Raw genomic sequence first — 20,306 nt, forward strand, 5'->3', positions numbered from 1 at the left:
CAGTGGTTATGCTCACTTTGGACCTTTTGATGTGTATTTTGTATGCAAGTAACAGCATCAGCAGCATTTCAAATGAAATGCTATCATTTCCTGCTGTTCGAAATGCGTGTTGTTCTCTCAGTGACCGCTAGATGTCGCTAGGACTGTGTTCTGGTTTTGTTTCATTGGGAAGGTGTACATTCTCGGCCAGATTGTCCACAATGTCCCGTGTCTTTTTGTCCATTTAGTTTGTGGACATGTTAACGTCATTTATCAGGTTTTAAAAGTAAACTGGTGGATTTCTTTTAAAATTAGATTCAGTTTATCCAACAAATCACCCTTCTGTTTTAGTATATGCATCTGTCATCAAAATATGCATTCACCATGTAGGCTTTAGTGGCTTTTTTATTATTACAACCTGCGCTGAAACCAATGCTGCAATTGCATTTCAAAGACATTTATAAAGTATGTGTTAAATCGTCCATGCAGTATACAGAAATTGCATTTTTGCATCAGTTTACCATACTTAAATTTACCATTAATGCCTCAAGAATAGCTTAAACAAGATATTTATTATAGTGAATACTTAAGTATATTCAACTCCAAAACGGAAGAAATCGGAGAAATATTTAGTAATGCGTTAGTGAATTTACATGAATGCCGCTTCAAAAAAAGTGAAAGTGTTGTGTGAACTGTCAAAAAAAGGACAGTTGACTGCCTGTTCTGTACAAGCACATAAACACATGCATGTACAGATACTTTTTTTAAGTAGAAAAACATGCCACCGATACGTTTGGGTGTTGCAGTGATAAATGGTCTTGGTTGTGTTGCTTTGTGGTTGCTAACAAATACCCCACCACCAAGTTGAGATAAATATGGCTCAGGTCCCTCACTCGGTGTAAATCTATAGGATTTTTTGCTTTGTTATGAGCAACAGTAGCTATCACCACTAAGTGGATATTATTCATTACAGTAAATCATTTAAAACAGAAATATACTATAATGTACTATATGAAATACACCCAACACTTTGAAGGCAAGTTAAACGCTTTTCCATTACATCGCAGGAACGGTCTATAGATGTGCTGACGGGCCATAAGTGTTTTTGTTGACTGGATACAATCCTTAACACTCATTAAAGACTTCCATAATTAGTAAATATGTGTAGATTAGCCTCTTACATATAAGAGATGCATTGGATTGTGATCATTTTAACACTTTATAAAACATTAGACCTCATTCCCTCTTCTGATATATCTAAACCTCATCTGAGCCCTATATCCCTGCAGGAAAGTGGTGTGTATCAACACATTACCTGTAGATAAGTGCTGTATTTCTCCTCTCCAACGGCCCTCTATCTGTCTAATGGGTCTCTGTGGACAGGTGCACATATTTCTCTCACCAGAAGAGTCTGGTGTCTTCCTGGAAGAGTTCCCCTGACCTCGATATTACTGTCTTCATTTATCATACTTTAGGTATAATGCTTAATCATATTCCACCTTTGTACCCATGTGATTATACCAATATAGATCTACTGTATATTATTTACAGTATATTATAAGAGATTTTGTCCTGGTCTAACATAATGGCATAAAATCATAATAATAATAATTATTATTTTTAATAATAATATAGTAGTACATATATTAGACATCAAATTGTAGCTATAATTAATAATAAAATTGTAGCTATATTTTTTATTAGCTATTTTATTAGCCAGTAGCCATTTTCAACAGCTATATTTTCATTAGACAATAAACTAAAATACAACAAACTAATTTCAACAAACTTATTTGTCTAAAGCAAAAAAAAAACAAAAAAAAAACTTTAAGGCCAGACGAAGTAAAGTAAAACAGACTTTGCCGACAGTCAAAAGTCTGGCTTTGGAATACTGATGTTCATCTGGTTAATAGTTTACAGACTGGAGCGTTAACTTTTCTGACAGACGGGGAGATGTCTGGCTATAGCAGAGGTCCAGATCAAATCACAGTGATGCAGCACACTGCTCTCAAGCTGTAATAATTCCTCTGCGGACACTACTGTTATCAGTGATAATGTTGCAGCACGATGATTGTTTTTTCCATCTTGAGCTCAGTGAGTGGTGTATCAATTATATAATGACAACAGGAGCGTAGGGTTGGGAAGCACAAGAAAAAATATGTCAAGAATGAAGTAATTGCAATGCGTTCCAGATGAGTAAGTACCACGTGTGTGTGTGTGCCCTGCCTGAGGCCTCTAAAGTGAGGTCTTGGGTGAGTCCTGGTTGACTCAGTGAAACAGTGGTTGTTGTAAACCCTTGGCCTGCTGATAAAATAAGTTAAGCACCGGACAAAAAGGTCTCTGACCCACAATAACTGAGGTCTAGGACAGACATCACAACCAATTAACAGTGCAGCAAAGATGACCACTGTGCCGCGTCCTTGCCTGCAACACATTCAAAATATAGTATGATGCGTAGAAGTGTTAAATAATCTAAAATGTTAGGTCAAACCAAGAAAAAACTAAAATCTTCAGAAATTGAGACTTTTGAAAAAAGTTTCTATATTACCTATTTGTGCCTTTTGGTTAAAATCTGTAATTATTGTTATGATGGGGGTCAAATTGACCCTAATGCGATTCAGTAAAATTTACCAAAAATCACACTATCACACACAGTACATAAATAATATAATTAGGGATGTGCACCGATAGTCGAACATTCGAATATTCGTTCTGCTCTAATTATTCGATAAATAAAAATGATATGAAAAAAATTGAAAATGAAAAAAATTCACAATAAATCCTAATTTGGTCACTTTCTGTGATTCTCCACGGCATATTTGAAGGTGTATGCAAGCAAAAAATAATTAATGTGAATGATTAAGGGGCCATTCACATATCGCTTTCTCCTTCTTTCCAAAGCGCTCGGGCAGAAGCGCTCCTGAGGCGACGCGTTCTCTCCATGAAGACGCGGAAATTTCAGCAAAGGATAAATGGATTTGCAGCACAAAAAAAATCGCTTTCAGTAGCTCTGCTACAAAATTTATTTCAAAATGGCAATCCATATACAGCTATGATCAGCTGTTCCTTCATATTGGCTGAGCTTTCAACGTTGTTACAGGAAAGGATGAAGCTGAATGTTTAGTTCTTGTCACATGACCTGCGGTGCGCTTGCGGCATTCTGAAAGTTGAGATGTTTTTAACTCGATTAACTCGATGCTGTTCGGACGCGCCTGGAAAAAACGGGAGCGCGGCTCACCGCGTGCGCATCGCGACCGCGTCGCTTCCATTATGAGCGCGCATACCGCGCGCCTACATTGGAAATAACGAACTTGAGCATGCAAAAGACGCGATATGTGAACGCCCCCTAAAAGAACTGCGGTCTTCTACTTCAAATATGCCGTGGAGAATCACAGAAAGTGATCCAAGAACATTGTTGCATCATCTCTCAAGCAACGAATAAACACCGCTAACTTGGAGAATGCAGTGAAAACTCCTCTTCTCGCGTCTGCCCTAGACCCTAGGCACAAACATCTCAGGTTTCTCGATGAAAACATGAGAGAAGTAAGAAAAAAAAACTTTTTTGAACATTATCAGAACATTTTCCTTGATGCGAGTGGTGCGGATGCAGTCGCCACGATGAAGAAGATGCAATGCCCACTCGTCGAAAAAGGCTGAGCCAGTTCTTCAGCGATGATTACAGAGAGTCCAGCCGAGACGAGTGGGAACAGTTCTTGCTGGAGCCATGTATTCCACCAGATGAGGATCCCATTCAGTGGTGAAACGAAAACACGAAGCGCTTCACAAAACGTATTCGCTTAGCACACCGTTATTTGTGAGTCCCGCCAACGTCTGTGCCGTCAGAGCGCGTTTTCTCCGCGACCGGCCTTACTGTTAACAGACTAAGGAGCCGTCTTTCCCCCGATCATGTTTACAAGCCTGTATTTCTTAACAAGAACATGTACAACAATAGAAAAAAAGCAAAAAAGATTTGCTGACAGTTTAAAAGTTAAGTGTAAGCTATATTCTGTACAATAGCCTAACTTTTTTTTCTTTTTTTTTCACTTTCACTTTCTGCAGGCTGCTTTATGTTTTTTCTTTGTTCACTTTTTTTTTTTTTGCTTTTAATCTGTACTTTTGTTTGTTTGCACGCATTGTTAAAGGTTTTCAGCTACAAAACACAATGTGTAATGTTCAAGCTTATTGTAAGCTTGTTCAAAATGGAAAACAAATGTTGCTGAAAAATAACGTCTGTCTCATTAAACTTAATTTAAATAAACGAATATTCGAATATTCGTTTTTTTGTGAGCTCAAATATTCGAATGTGATATTTGTGGAAAACGCCCATCCCTAAATATAATACTATAGTACTAATTACACACAATATATAGATCACACTAAAAACTTTATTGTTTAAAATTAAAACGTCTCACTCAATACAATAAATAATAATAATTAACTGTTTTTAACTTTAAAAAAATATATTTATACAGAAGAAGTTTGGAAAGGCATGTCAAAATGAAGAAAACTATGCTAAAATATAAAAATAGACTATAGACTAACCAGTATTTCATACAAGGTTTAAAGGGTTAAATAAAGAAAATTCATCCTCATATTGTTTTATATACAATTTGTTTTTCGGTACTTTTATTTTTCTTTTATTTTAATAAAAGGAGATATTTAGCAGAATGTTCACACTGCTCTTTTCCAAACACTGAAAGTGGATTGTGGCCATTTTTCAAGCTACAAAAAGTTACTTTATTTATTCCTATTTCCTGCCGTGGCTCTAACATTTTATTTGTACTTGCACATATTCAGTGTAGACGAAAGACAAAAGTCAAGTATTATTAGTTTGATTCATTTTCGGGTATCTTGTAACAATGTACTAAATTTTAATATGCACAAATTAAATTTGAGAGCCCCATTGGAAGCCACGATTTTGTGAATTATTACTTAAATGTTGGTATTTTTTATTTACATAAGGCTGTCATATGGCTTCAGACTTCAAATACAGTGCATTAAGTTGTATGGACTACTTTTACAGAGGTTTTTTTTTTTTTTTTTACTTTTGCCTTTTACTTTTTTTTGGAGCTTGACAGTCCCTTGTTGAGGATTTAGCTAAATATATCAAGTTTTCCACAGAAGGAAGCAAATCATACGGTTTGGACTGTGATGAGGGTGTGTAAATGATGATTTTTGGGCGAACTATCCCATAACGCTGTAAAGAGGAAAACCTACTTTGTGAATCCACACTGGTAAAAACAGTGCAGGTTTGGTAAACATGACTTTCCATTAAATTGTGAGCAGTTCTCTGGAGTCAACACTGTGGGCTAGTCATCAGTGATTCATGCACAGAGGGTGGCACGTGGCCACTCGTTTATGAATGAATGCCCTATGTGTTGAAAAATTTGGCTGATTTCCAATACAATCTTTGCTTTGTTTACATTATAACGAATCATTAAATTACTCACTGGCCAATAGTCAATAGGCCCTATTTCTTTTTTTGTTTGCCTGACACCACATTTTACACTAAATGTGCATTGTGTGCCCAAATAAAGCACATGGCTGAAAGAGGAAGTTTCAGGGCATGGTGTTAGAGAAGAAAGTTTGTTTTAGCAAAAGTGATTTACTGTCCAAGAACATGTGTATGCAGAGTGAGAAAAAAAGAAAACAGAAACAGGAAGTTTCTTCAGGGGTGTGAAAAACTGATATAAAGTGCCTATAGCATCCTAACTGTCATACATGTAAGTGAATAAAAATAAGTGACTAATTTTGGAAGTAGAAAACTCACAATTTTGTGAAATAAAGTCGCAACTGCAAGTCAGGGTCAAGGTCAAATGTATTTTTTTATATAGCACATTAAAACAACAAGAATGTTGACCAAGGTGCTTCACAAGCAGAGCAAGTGCACACAAATAAAACAGGGCTGGAAGGTATTCAGTCCAATCATAACAAAATTGTAATATATATTAAAAAGAAAAGATCAAAACCTACTATACCCCCCCCCCCCAAAAGAAAATAAACTACAACCCCTAGATATACATAAGATAAACCCAAATTAAGAATAAGCCTGAGAAAAGATGTAGGTTTTAATTTATACTTTAAAAATGCTTAATGTATGAGAAGCTCTGATAGTTAAGGGTAGTGTGTTCCAAAGTTTTGGAGCATAGACTGAAAAAGACCTGTCGCCTTTTGTTTTCAAACGAGATTTCGGAACGTTTTAAAAACAGCTGGACTGAAGATCTGAGTGATCTCTGAGGAGAATAGAAATTTAAAAGTTCTGATATATAGTTAGGGGCAAGTCCATGTAGAGCTTTAAACACGTATGTTAAAACCATGAAATCTATTCTTTTTTTCATGGGAAGCCAATGAAGAGAGGCTGTATAGGTGAAATATGTTCTCTCTTTTTTGTCCCAGTCAAGAATCTGTAATCGTGAGAGTGATGACTGACTAATTCCAGCATACAAGGCATTGCAATAATCAAGCCTTGAGGAAATAAAAGCATGAATTACAGTCTCCAACTCCTGAAAGGTGAGGAGGGGCTTTAACTTTCGTAGTCGCTTTAGCTGGAAAAAGCTGGCCCTGACCACTAAATTTATTTGTTTCTCGAACATCAGGTCAGCATCAAAAATTAACCCCAGATTTTTCACATAGGAGTAATTTTTTGACTAAAAATGCCCCAAGAGACCACTGTATTTGTCAGTCTGTGGTTTGGAGACAAATAGGAAAATCTTGGTCTTATTTTCTTTCAACTGAAGGAAATTCTCATCCATCCATTCTTTAATATCCTTTAAACATGCTAGTAGAGAAATGACAAATTCAGTTTCTAATTAGATACCAGAATCTAATGGTAAGTAGAGCTGGGTATCATCTGCATAGATGTGACAGGAGATGTTATGGCACTCCAAAATTGAGAGCAATGGAAGCATATAAAGAGAAAATAAAACTGGACCCAGAATTGAACCCTGTGGCACCCCACAGGTAATTGGGATGATGAAAATTCTAAATTTTCTACAGAAATGCTCCTATTTGATAGATAAGACTCAAACCAATCTAAAGCAGCATAACAGATGCCTGCCTCATAATGTAATCTTTTTAACAAAATGCTGTGGTCCACAATGTCAAAGGCTGCTCTTAAGTCCATCAGAACAAGGACTGCAGTTTCCAGAGTCAACTGATAACAAAATATCATTAGTCACTCTTAGTAGAGCAAACTCAGTACTTTGCTTAGCCTTAAAAGCAGACTGAAAAGGATCTAAGATGTTTTTAGAAGTTAAGTATGGTGTAAGTGAGTTAAAACCTGTTAACCTGCACCAGAACGCCCTCGCCCTCAAAGCCTCTCCCACACGCACATGCCAGTGATTATGAATAGATTAAATGAAACAGGACAAATTTAATCTTGATAAACTATGTATCATTATAAAGATCTAAGCCTCAAGCATCGACGACAGATCACTGTTTTTCAATGGAAAGCTTATAAAGACTGTATTTGCTACATTTGTGTAAGCAGTACACATAAAAAAACGCTGAAATGAAATGAAATGAAAATGCTGTACATACCAGATCTGTCGTAATAAGGAGTCATAAACACATCCACAGCTGTAAATCCCGGTTTAGTTAGAAAGGTAAGGGTCCACTGAACGACATCTCATGAAGCACGTTTAGTCCAACAAGCAATAAAGTTGTAATATGGATCATAATTCCTTTGTTTACATTTCATTTCTTCAGCGACAGAATTGTTTGCGTCCGTTATGGAATAACTCACGGTCGAAAACTGCGTCTTGGTAGTAAAAACACGGCACGGTTTTGCAGCGTACAGTGTCACAAACAGAATGAGGCGATCCACCGGAAAAAAGAATGAATGAAAGATAGGCGGAAAATAGTTTATTTGAATTTGGCGCTCTCTCCTGGGAGCTGGTGACGCGCTCTGACGCACCTGTCAGCTGATGGAGGCGGAACTTACAGCGATCGCTATTTTCCTTTCTTTCTTTTTATTTTAGAGAGTTTTTATATATGTGAGAGTGTGTTTTATGTTGAATGTGAATGTATCTGCATGATTACCATCTGTTTGAGTGCAAATCAGCCCAAATCAGCTCGCTATTACTGAATGGTCACGGCTATCAAAGTGAACGCGTCTATATTAATAGAGAGAGTGGATTATTTACTTCGGCACATTTGTGTTATTACCATCTGTATAAGTGGCCATCAGCACATCAGCACTTATTTGCATCGTAATTCATTGTAAAAAATGCATCTCTAGCAATCCCAGGATGTTCTATATTGGCAAACAAAGTTAAATCTTTTTTTATTTTTCTTATTATTCTTATTTTTCTTACTCAAATTATTCTTATTGTATTTTTCTAGTGCTCAAATAAATAATTTATATGATGTGTAAGTTTATGTCTAGTGTTTTATAATAGAAAAAAACTATGCAGTGGTATGTTTACTGACTAGTTTGTAGAAGCCTTCAATACTATTGGGAAATATATTTTCTTATATTTGGGGGGGTGGGGGTGTAGACATAGTCTCAGAAAAATATTTGCAGGAGTCTCATTTTTCATGATATTTTATTCAGATTTGAAATAGAAACTCATGAGACATGTGGCTTTCAACCCATTACTTTTCTAGATTGCTCCAAGGCTTATTTCATGTATTTTTATATCAAATAAAAAATATTTAAGAGTGGTAAAAAAAATTCAAGGCACTTCAGTGTCTATAACTTTTAATATTATTGAGCATTATCAAATCTGGTTGATAAAAAGTGAAGCCCAAAGGGTCTTCTTTCTAAAGACACCACAATTATGTTTGTAACACACTGAAGTAGGAAACTATACAATTATAAGTTAGTTAGAGCACTTTCAGCTGTGAGTCCCATAATGGGGGGTGCTGACTAACAGGTTAAAGACAATTCCTATTAAAAAATAAAATCACAATTGCAATATACAGCCAAATTTCGATATATAAAATCTCTCTCTCTCTCTCTCTTTCTCTCTCTAAATACATGTGAATCATGTCAAGTGTACAGGGAATGCCATGTTCAACAAGACTCGAACAGGAATATACATATATTTCCTATATCCTCTTTTTAGGAAATGGTTGGGAAATGGAAAATTCTGTAATTTATACAACATGTATGCATGTCAACATTTGGGTCAAAAGAAGGTATTTTAGCATAATGATAATGCTAAACATACAATATTGGATTTGAAACAGTGCTATTGTGTATAGATTCTATTCACTGGATAAAGAGCGGCAGGTCACCAGGCTGTGCCATTATATATTTAGTGCTAAACTGGCTGTGAAAGGTTGGATTGGGCCCCTGGGAGCCCTACTGGCTCCAAAGACTACAGTGCACAACCATGCTTACCCAGCCTGCCGCTGAATGCCCATGTCAAGTGCCTCCACAACCGTTGACAAATGCAACAGACACTTAAACAGCATTATGTTAACATGGTCTATTGGTTAATGAGCCATTCAATGGTAATTATGACAACAAAATTACTCATGAAAAGGTCTGCTGATGAGGTATTTTGTGATTTCATTAACAATAACGAAGACAAAATATATTCATTATCATGATAAGTAAGTATTTTAATAAAATAAATACTGCATGATTAATAATCCATTAACAATGTTTTTAGAAGAAAACTGAGGGAGAAAAATGAAGAGAGAGTTCAAATAATCCAAACAAAATATGCTGAAGATTGATCTGCTTGAGCTGAAAACAATGAACTACTGAACAATTTATAGCTAATCTGCGCACTCAAATGTTTCCTAGATGACGTTAATCAACTATACTCACAAAATAAACATAACATTACAACCTACATTTACACAGACAATACGATGAACACACAGGTGAACTTTAAGAAACATGGTAATAAGAATATTTTTATAGTTTTATTGTCTATTTTTATTTAAACATGCAAACAAATTTACATGGTATATTTATATTTTGCAATGCGCAAGTCAGTTTGATGAATAATATACAACAATTTGCAACGGAGAAAAAGAGTAAGAGAAAGAGATTTAAAGATTTCCTGCTTTTTTTCCTGATGAATGACGTAATTTCCTCTGTTTATTAGTAACTCAATAACAGTGAAAGTTATATAGCTCAGAACCTTTTAAGTAATTAAAACTGGTCAATGTCTGGGAGATGTAATTAAGTGCTTTTAACAAATTAGCTGGAAATTATCTTAGAGACTGAACCCATTTGGAGAGGGATAGTTGACCGCAACATTTGAATTCTGTCATTATTTATTCAGTATTGTTTCTATATGCATTTTTCCTCCCAATTGTTGTTCATTTAAGATGCAACACCATGCCAATAATGGGAAGAATTGTTGGTTTTCCTGTATTTCATAATCAGTGGCAGGAGTTTACATTTGAATGTGCAAGGCATGGTTGTGAGTTTTGGTTTATATTTGGGAAAAAAATTTAATCACATTAAAGACTAAATGTGGACTGAGTATTGGATTTTGGAAATTCCATACCATGTCCATAGATAATACCACTTTTCAGCTCAGGTTTGGGCTGGTCACATATGTTTGTAATAGTGTGTGGTGGATTGGCCAGCCTGTTTTGCCATAATGAACCCATTTCCTGGGATTCTCAAAGTGGCCTAGAACACTGTTTGAACCTTTCATCAGCAAATGAGATAATGGCACAATGAGGTTTTCCAGTAAAGAACCAAAGCCTCATATAAATGAAAACATAAATCCATCTGCTGGCTGCAGTCTTATCTTACCAGGTCTGTACCTGGAACGACTTGACATCCAAAGATGTTCAAAATCCAATCAGTCTTTATTATCCAACATCTGAATCAACAGTTTCTGTCCCAAAAATGGATTTGAAGTGGTGCTCTATGAGTGTGGACATTGAGGTTGTTAGCACTGTTTGTTTCATTCACTTATCTTTCCAGAGTATGTGATTGCAGAACGATTTCAGCAGGAATGGGAAATTACTACTATTTTATCTGCTCCATGTATATATGTTATTCTGAATGCTTAAAATATTATTAGGCAACAATAAAACCCTTTCCTGGAATCCCTTCAGGCATTGTTTTTTAACTGTCCTGAATAGTGATATATATATAGTTGAATGGTTCACATTAAGCATCTTGTGCATGAAATAACTGTGAATTCAAAATACAAGCTGTAAAATGCACCCCCCCCCCCATTTATTTCTTAAAAATGAACTCACTCTTGGCATGCAATAAGTATGGAAAAGCATATTAAAGCTACGAAGCCTACTGTATTATATTTGATACACAAATTTCTACGGTTTCTAAATGATCAACATAATCAAGAAGTTGCTGAAAAACAGTGTACTGCCTGCCTACTGTCATCTGGTTGCTTATGCTTTTTTTTTTTTTTTTAAGGAGCTTTGTGGAGGTTTTTATTTAAAAAAAATCTTTAAGATAGAGTTTTCATTTGTACATGTATGAGCCAACCATGATGTAAAAAAAAGAAAGACACCTCGACTGTCCACCACAGTTGCCTCTATCAGCCTGTAGGCTCAATTGTGTGTGGCGTTATCGGGCCCGAATTGGCGCGAAAATTCACAAAATGTGACGTCATGCGCGTTCTCGTCTACTTGGGCTTACAACCGTACAGCACGCCAGCCATTATAGTAAGCAGCGGCAATAGTGTTTTCAAATGGACTCTGCGGATGGAAAGAAGCGACCAGCCTCCAGCACAATTCAGACACCCACGGACACTCCTCGTAAGTTAAAAAAAAAAAAAAGAGCATGCGCACTGAGAACGAGCATGAGACTGGCTGCAGTTCCTCTAACGGCCACTGGTGTCAGTAACGGTTAGAAATTTCAGAACCTACGCAATGCTCCTTTAAACAAGTAAACAGTCTTTTAGTATCATTAAAAAAACTCATCATTGCATGGCATGTTTTGCACCCGACAATAAAAACTACAAAAAAGCTTTAATCGTAAAACTAAGCTTTTTAATATCATCTTACTAAGACATTATACAACTGATATTTATATACATACTGTTATAAAGATTATATTGAAAGGTTCAATAGTCTGATCAGTTTATATTATATATATTTTAACTATTATTTTATATATCAGACTTCTCTTTCTAAGTCTAGGAGATTTTGTTTTTGCCCATTTTATTGTAGTTGAGAAAAAATTGTAACAAGACTGACTGATTGAAAATGGCACAGCATGAATCTCTACAAAACGTATCGTCATTCATGTCTATATCACAAACATTCCAGAATGATTAATGTATGAGCTATTCTCCAATGTTTAATATTTAGGATTAGGGCTTTGTTAAAATTACTAATTGCACTCCTAATAATGCATATTTTATCTTTCAGTGTATGCTACATTTTGTCATTGTGTATGTATTCAAAAAAGATTTATTCATAATATATAATTATTTACACAAGACAAACTTATACTGGTGCTAGAATGTTGCTGCTTATTTAATTTAAATGCATATAACCTTCCATAAAAAATGTAATCCATCAACTGAGGTTAATATGCATCCTTCTTCATTAAATTAAATGGAATCGAATTGCCCTGTGTGTGGATGACAGGTCCCGCTCAGATCCAGATTTACATGAAGATTGGTCATGCCTGTTTGTAATGACCTCTGGCCCCAGGAAGCATATAAAACAGCAAGATGTTTAGACAGAGCGGATTCAGAACAGCTTGCCGAATGTTTAGCCAATATACTCTTTCATCCAGCCCAGCCAGACTAATAAGAAAAAATGTGGCGTAGTCCCAGGTTAATTTACCCAGTATGCAAAGGAATAATGCATGCCGCCCTATTCTTAATTGTAAAAACAAAGTCTTGAGTTGAGTGCATTGCTATTGATTGTGCAGTCTTAGCAGATCTTTTTCTAGGGTGGAGGAAGTTTATAGCTGTAATACAATTCAATTTTCAGAGGAGGCTTTCATATTATTAGTTAAACGTTAGATCACTTTCAGTGGGAGTCACTGACTTCCTGAAGTCAGATTTTCTTTAGGGAGTGTTTATTGAATAATGATAGAGGAAAATGAAACCATAATGACTCAGAGAGTGGAAAGTAAGTCTAAAATATTTGTCAGCAGAGCATCTGGCAACATTGTCCAGAGGCAGAATTTGCTCAGCAGCTACTGGTAAAATTAGCATCATGGAGCCCTGCATGACAATCTGAAATAAAATGATTATAACATAAAAAATGCTTTTGCCAGGTCTGAGAATACTTGTGTGCAGTCTGTTACTTTTACATTAGTGATATATGTAACTAACATGTCTTAATATTATTCCATCTTTTGACATTATTAAATAACTCATTATTTTTGAATTTGTTCTAAAGTAGTTTATTTGATTGTCAAAGTAACCATGAATGTGGTTTACCATTTAAACCATGAAATAAAACTGGTTCAATTAAAATCATCACAGCATTCACAGGTTATTGTATTCTGAACAAACTAATAAATAGATATATAAAAGGATATGAAATACTTTTAAAATGAAGGGTAAAATTAGTGTAGTGTGCTATGAGAGATTTATTTATTTATTTTTGGCTTGGGAGAACGGTCAGTTATACGGTTTAGTTTCATTATTCAAAAACATTTGTCCATAGAATGTCACAAATGACACTAAATCAGATCACACTGATCACATTGCCTTTCATCTGTACATCTGTCAGTCCGTTTCCCAGTGAAATGAATGCACAGCTGGACTGGGTGAACTGCAGGTCACCGTACAATGCTGCCTTGACCTGGTTATCCTTCAGCAGACATCCTGCCCTGGTTTCTTAACCACAGGTGACTCATCTTGGTAGGTTTCAAGGGGATGCTGGGACAGGTTTTAGTAGCTATCTTGGGGATAGTTTGGGTGCAGGAAGTTTCATTTAGGGCAAAAAGGTGGCTGCCAGAATACAGAATATAGGTTCTTAGGTACATCTATTATTCCACAAGAGACGGTTCTACCTCCCTCAGAGCCACACAAGGTCCCAAGGATTTAATAATGTCACATCATGCATCTGCATTCAATAGCTGGAGAGGTAACTGACATGCTTTGTCCTTTGACCTCAACAGAAAGGCCAACATTCGTCACGCAGGACTGGGCTTCGGGAACATCTGTCAGAAGGGGTCGACGCTCCCGTCCATGATGAATAGATGCTAATGGAACCTGACTCAAGATCCTTTCACATGTTGTGAATTCTTAGTAAAATAGATTTTCAACTGTGTTTTGAGACGTGATTTTGACCAACAGTCAGCTTTGGTAACCATGTGGTAGTTTCTATGTCTTAAATGGTTTTCTTTCTCAATCTACTGACTCCTGCACTCTTTGTAATGTGATGGCAATGGTGCTCACTTGGGTGGGAAGAGTTCGAATTTGGCCTTATGCAGGAGTTAAATAGGGATTTTGGAGGTAGATGGATGGTCTTGGTGGCCAATACCAATATGGAGCCAACAACCCAAAAAGCACTCCCAAAATTATGTTTAAACCCTTTCATGGCAGTACGATATAGCTATTTTTGCAAGAAATGAGAAACATATCACCTGGTTCATTATCAAGGTTTTGTTTGCTTAGGCTGAACTGAAAGATCTTTTAGAAATAAAAGTTGAATTGGATGTTCAATTCACTGATCATAGCAGTTCTCGAGTCACAAAACTACAGTATGACTTCAGAAGATTATAATAGGTCATATATATTCATAATATTACATTCTTTTAGCCATTCAGGTAATTCTGTTTAGCTTTTACAGCTACCAACTTTTAATATATGAATTGTATTAAAGTTCTTCAAAATATTACTTATTTCGTCTCTCAGTCAAAATAAAGCAATGAAATGGTATGAGTAAATAAAAGTGAACTATTAATTTATTTTAATCAGTCCCTGTTTTTTTTTTTATAACAGAATGGAGCACATTTGGTTGCATTTCGCTTGATTAGTTTCATACCATATCTGTTCTGACACTGCCAATTAAAATCAATTTGTTACTGTGCACAAGAGTAGGCTACTCATTTGACCAGATGAGTATTCTTTATGACCTTATTTCCCTTGAGGTCGAGAAGGTCACCCTTGAGACTGCCACTCCAGTTGAGACTGACAGCTGACCTATGACCTTTCCAAAAGCTCAATAGGAGAATCACGACCATTCACAGCAGTCAACACTGATGCGGTTTTCTAAAAGAGAAAGACCACAGGACAAGATCTATTGTCCCAATTGCACTCGATAAGAAGCAAACACAAGCAAATTAAAATTCCTCTGGTGTGTCTTTTTGAGCTTTTCAAGATACTAGAAGTGACCCGCAATGGCAATTATATTAAAACAATGTACTTGTAAAAAGTCAAAGAAAGAAAGAAAGAGAGAAATATTCACTGCTTATTAATTTGTGAAAAATGGTTGTCCATCAAATCAGTAAATTATATCATAGATGGGACCTTCAAAGATCTGTATGACTGTGTCAAGGGCAAAAAGTCTCTTGAATATTGGCGATTCCCCAAACTTTATATGTATACACTTTATATTTTATATTAAATCATATTTAATATTTATATTTCTGAATTAAAAAAAAAATGCAATGAGTGAAGGTGGGTCACATTTACTGAAAAATCCTATTATTTCAATAGAAATCCACACAAACAGGAATTTTGTGTGAGGGCAAAATATTTTCCAACATGGATTTGGCTAATTTTGCAACAAAATTGCCATGGTGATTAACAGAAAACCTCTTGATTTGAAAATGACTGTGTGAGCTGTGATTTATACATCGCTACACTATGCTACAAGGTTTTTCATCTAACTTACTGTGGTAAGTATTATATGTCATTGACCCAAGAATGCAGCTGAAGCCTCAACATTCAAACCTGACTGTTTGACAGGAATGCTGTTTTAAGACCCAAAACAATGTGTATTCAAGAATGTATCCTGCTTGGCAAATCACAACTGAATGGAGTAAAAGGAGTAATTTTGATGGATGAGTCAAATGAAGGGAATGATGAACCTGGTGCACCCTGTTCCTAACAGGTCTAATTTATCACACTTGTTTTAGAACTATCTACACTGAGGGAGGTCTGTGACCATCATCAGAATGTATAGAAACCAAGCCTTGACCCCTTCAAGAAAGGTCAAGTGGGTTGGTGAAAACCTGAGTTTGAGAGTAGCCCTCAAAAGCATTGTTTTTGTTTTTCCTGTCTAAAAAAGCAAACTTCTGTGTCCACATACACCAAGTAACACATTCTTTCTAAGGTGTTGGGTTGGTATGTTCATCTGTTTTCACTTGCTGTAGGTTCCACTATTCCAGTGAGTCAAACAATACCGTGTTGATGGACCGAGCACTCTTTTTTTCTGTCCCGTCTGATTTCCTTTCAGGTGAGTTTGTTGGATCTGGTCCAAGAGACACTCAGAGAGCAGACAGACCATGAAGAAGGTGATTGTTTACAGGTGTTCTGTAGGCACCAGGGCAAAGAGCATGTTCTGCAGTATATCACATTGATTAGTACATGGTGTTGCGCTATTAAAGTTATATACCTCCAAATAATCCTCAAGCACAGGTTCAGATACAGCGAGTTTAAGTTAGGTACAAAGAAAAAAGTTCACCATCATGTGTATTTAAGTGTTTAAGAACAAAATAAATAAAAGAAAGTAAACATTTTCTTTTGGTTTCCACTCAAGAAAAAAACACGGGGGATTTGGAATGACATGGCTGAGGGTGAGTAAATGAAGAAACATGTCTATTTATGGGTAAACTATGCAAATGTAAATCTGTATACATGAAATATCTGTTTTTATATGAATTGCATAATGATCCATGTCCAATAAAGATTCAAAAGTTGTTAAGTTGTTGATAGGAAGAGAGATACACTCTTTTCTTCTCTGTCACTCACTCCAGTGGATCTTCGTGTTGCTAATTTGCATAACTAATTTAGTAGATAATTATATCCATCTTGTGATGTCCCACAGATGTGTACATCTGTCAGAATACAAACATTTTCTGAATGCTTTTAAAAATCAAAGCAAAGCAAAGCAAAAAACACAAAACACAACACAACAAAACAAAAAAACAAAACTCAACAAAACAACAAAACAAAACACCACAAAAAAAGATACAGTGCAACAAACAAAACATAAAAGACAAAATACATTTGAGTGCAGTAAATTAAAACATTACATTAAATTAAAACAAAGTGACAGCCCTAGTAAAAAACGAAAATATTTAGATATTTTTATAAACTGAATTCCTGCCAAAGAACAAAAGACAAAGGGTTACCTTCTTACCTTCTTCTTACCTTCTTACCTTCTGGTTTTGAGTTTCAGAAGACTCTGAAAAGTACAACTATTTTGCATGATTTCAGTGGGATTTCTTTTTTAAATAAGTGCACTTAATTATATTTATGCACTTGTAATGTACTTAAGTTTTATAAACTGTATTTGCAGATAATATACTATATCACTGTAAAAATAAAAATGGTTCTGCAATTAGTTATAACAATTTAAAATATGTTGAGATCCCTTAAATATCCAACTTAACTAAAGTTAACTAAACGTAAAATGTTAACTCCAGCAAAAACACTTTAATTTGAAACAACATGTTATTACTTATTTTAAGACGTGTTAACTAATCACAGCAATAATTTTACAGTGTATTACAGTTTTTTTCTGAATGCTTAAGCGCTAATCGCAATTTCTAAAACTATTAATACGTATAGCAAAACCACTCACTGAGTTTGCAAAACTAAAAGCACAAACACTGCTTTGCACTCAGTTTGCAATTTTGTAACACACACTTTGCAAAACTGTAGACACAATTCACTGCACAACACTCTTTTTGCAGAACTTTAAACACAACTCACTGCTTACACTCAATAAGCAAATTTCAAATACACTCCTAGCAAAATTATACACATGTATGGCTATCATTAACACTATTTTGCCAACTGTCTGGCACACTTTCACATGTGAAAACTGTTTTAGATAATTAGTTCACTTTGCAATCAGCCTAAGCACTATACATAAGCCACAGGTAAGCTGTCTGTGTGGAGTACAATGGAAGGAGCAGTAAGAGTGAGAAGAGTGAGAATCAGAGGAGGCCGAGGGAGAGGACGTGGAGGTGAAGAAGTTGGAGGAAGAGGACATGGAGGTGAAGAGGCGAGAGGGTTACAGGAAGTTAGAGGAAGAGGACAAGGAGGAGCAAGAAGAGGACGAGGAGGGGAAAGAGGAAGGGTAAAAAGAGTAAGAAATAGAATAAGGGATGACATCAGAGCTACAATAGTGGACCATGTCATCAACCATGGGATGACCCTGAGGGAAGCTTCAGCCTAATTTGAGCTGCTACACTGTGGCAAGCATCATTAGGACATTTCGAAATGAGAATCGGTAAGTACTTGAACAGCTTTTATGCTCGTTTTGAATGCGCTGCATGTTAAAGTACCTTCATATGGGAACACACACACAGACATATCATCTCCCGATGGGGTTACCCTTGGCAGTCAAGCATATCAGGTCACAGTTGCCGATACTTGTAAAGTTTTTAAAGCTGTGAAAATTGGGAAGGCTGCTGGGCCTGATGGCATTACTCCGCGTGTCTTAAGGACATGTTGTAGTCAACTTGCATCTGTTTTTACTGATATCTTTAACCTGTCACTCTCTTTTTGTATGGTTCCGAATTGTTTTAAAAAATCTATAATATTTCCTGTGCCTAAGAAAACAACTGCCACCTGTATGAATGATTTTAGACCTGTAGCCTTGACTTCTGTGATAATGAAGTGCTTTGAACTGCTTGTGAAATCATATATTAACAACTGCATTCCTGTCTTCACTGATCCATTACAATTTGCATATAGATCAAATAGAGCTGAGGACTATGCTGTATCATTGGTTTAACATTCTGCACTTCAACATCTAGAGGGTAGGGATACGTATGTCAGGATGCTGTTTGTTGATTATAGCAGTGCCTTCAATACCATCAGACCTTCCAGTTTAATACCTAAGCTGTTAGACCTGGGCCTCTGTACTTCCTCTGCAGGTGGATACAGGACTTTCTAACAGGCCGTTCTCAGACAGTTAGAGTAGGCACTACATACTCAGCACCAATAGTGTTAAATACCGGAGCACCTCAAGGGTGCTGTCTTAGTCCTTTTTTATATAGTCTGTATACTTATGACTGTATTGCAAAATATCCCACAAATAGTATTGTGAAATTTGCAGACGATACTACAGTGGTAGGACTTATTGACAGCAATAATGGATATTTATTGGAAACGCAGCACTGGGAAGGCACTAAGTATTATACAGGATGTTAGTCATCCGGCACATAGTCTCTTCTCTCAACTCCCATCAGGGAGACGTTGGCAGAGCATCCCAAGATGTACGTCACGTTTTAGGGACAGTTTTTATCCACAGGCTGTAAGGCTACTGAACGATAGTGTAAGAGGAAGGAGGGCTGAGGTTTGAGCGTATGTTTTTAAATTTATTTTTATTCTATTCTATTTTATGTTATTTATTGACTGGTGCTGAGAGAGTGCTAAGGCACATTGTATTTCATTGCTGTGGTACTCTGTACGAATATGCATATGACAATAAAACTGAAACTTGAACTTTGTAGCACTGCCATACTCTAATGAGAAACACAACAGTACCATACATGCAAAAATACTGAAATTGTTACTTTACAGAATTTCTAGACGTCCAGATGTTGGGGGCAGAGGAAGAATGTTCACTCCAGAGCAAGAGACCCATATAGTGAACATGGTGATTGCCAATAATGCAATAAGACTGCGCGAAATACAGCAGCGCATAATTGATAATGACACCATCTTTCAAAATATACACATTGTAAGCATTACTGCACTAATGTCAGGATCCTGCCCTGACAGTCCTGTCCATCTTGTCTCTGTTCCATGTTTCTTTTTTTGTTTTGTGTCTAAGCACATGGTTCTGTCTTTGTTCGTGTCTGCCACGTGCTCCCCTTGTCCCACCTCCTTGTTACCCCTGGTCACGCCTCCTTGTTTAGCCCTTGTCTGCTTGATTGTTTTCACCTGATCCTCATGTGTACTGCTCTATATATCGGGTTCTCTTTCCTTGTGTCTCTGCTGGTTCGTTTTTGGTGTTTACCTGCTTCTTGGGCCAGAAGTTATCCTTTTGATCTTGCTCAAGTTGTTTTTGATCTCTTGTCTAGTTAGTCTATATCCTCGGTTCCTTTTTGGCCTTTTAGTTTTATCTAGTTCTTGTTTTTTGATTGTGCACATCCTAATCTAGTTTTTGTTTTTCTCTTTTTGATTTAGGGTTTCATTTACTCAGTTTGAGAGTGCAGTTCCTTTTTTGGAACCTGGCTTTTTGTTTTTAAACTGATTTATTTCTTTGGATAGTTTTGGTTATTTTGC

Source organism: Carassius carassius, chromosome 22 (assembly GCF_963082965.1).
Source record: "Carassius carassius chromosome 22, fCarCar2.1, whole genome shotgun sequence".
Lineage (NCBI taxonomy): Eukaryota > Metazoa > Chordata > Actinopteri > Cypriniformes > Cyprinidae > Carassius > Carassius carassius.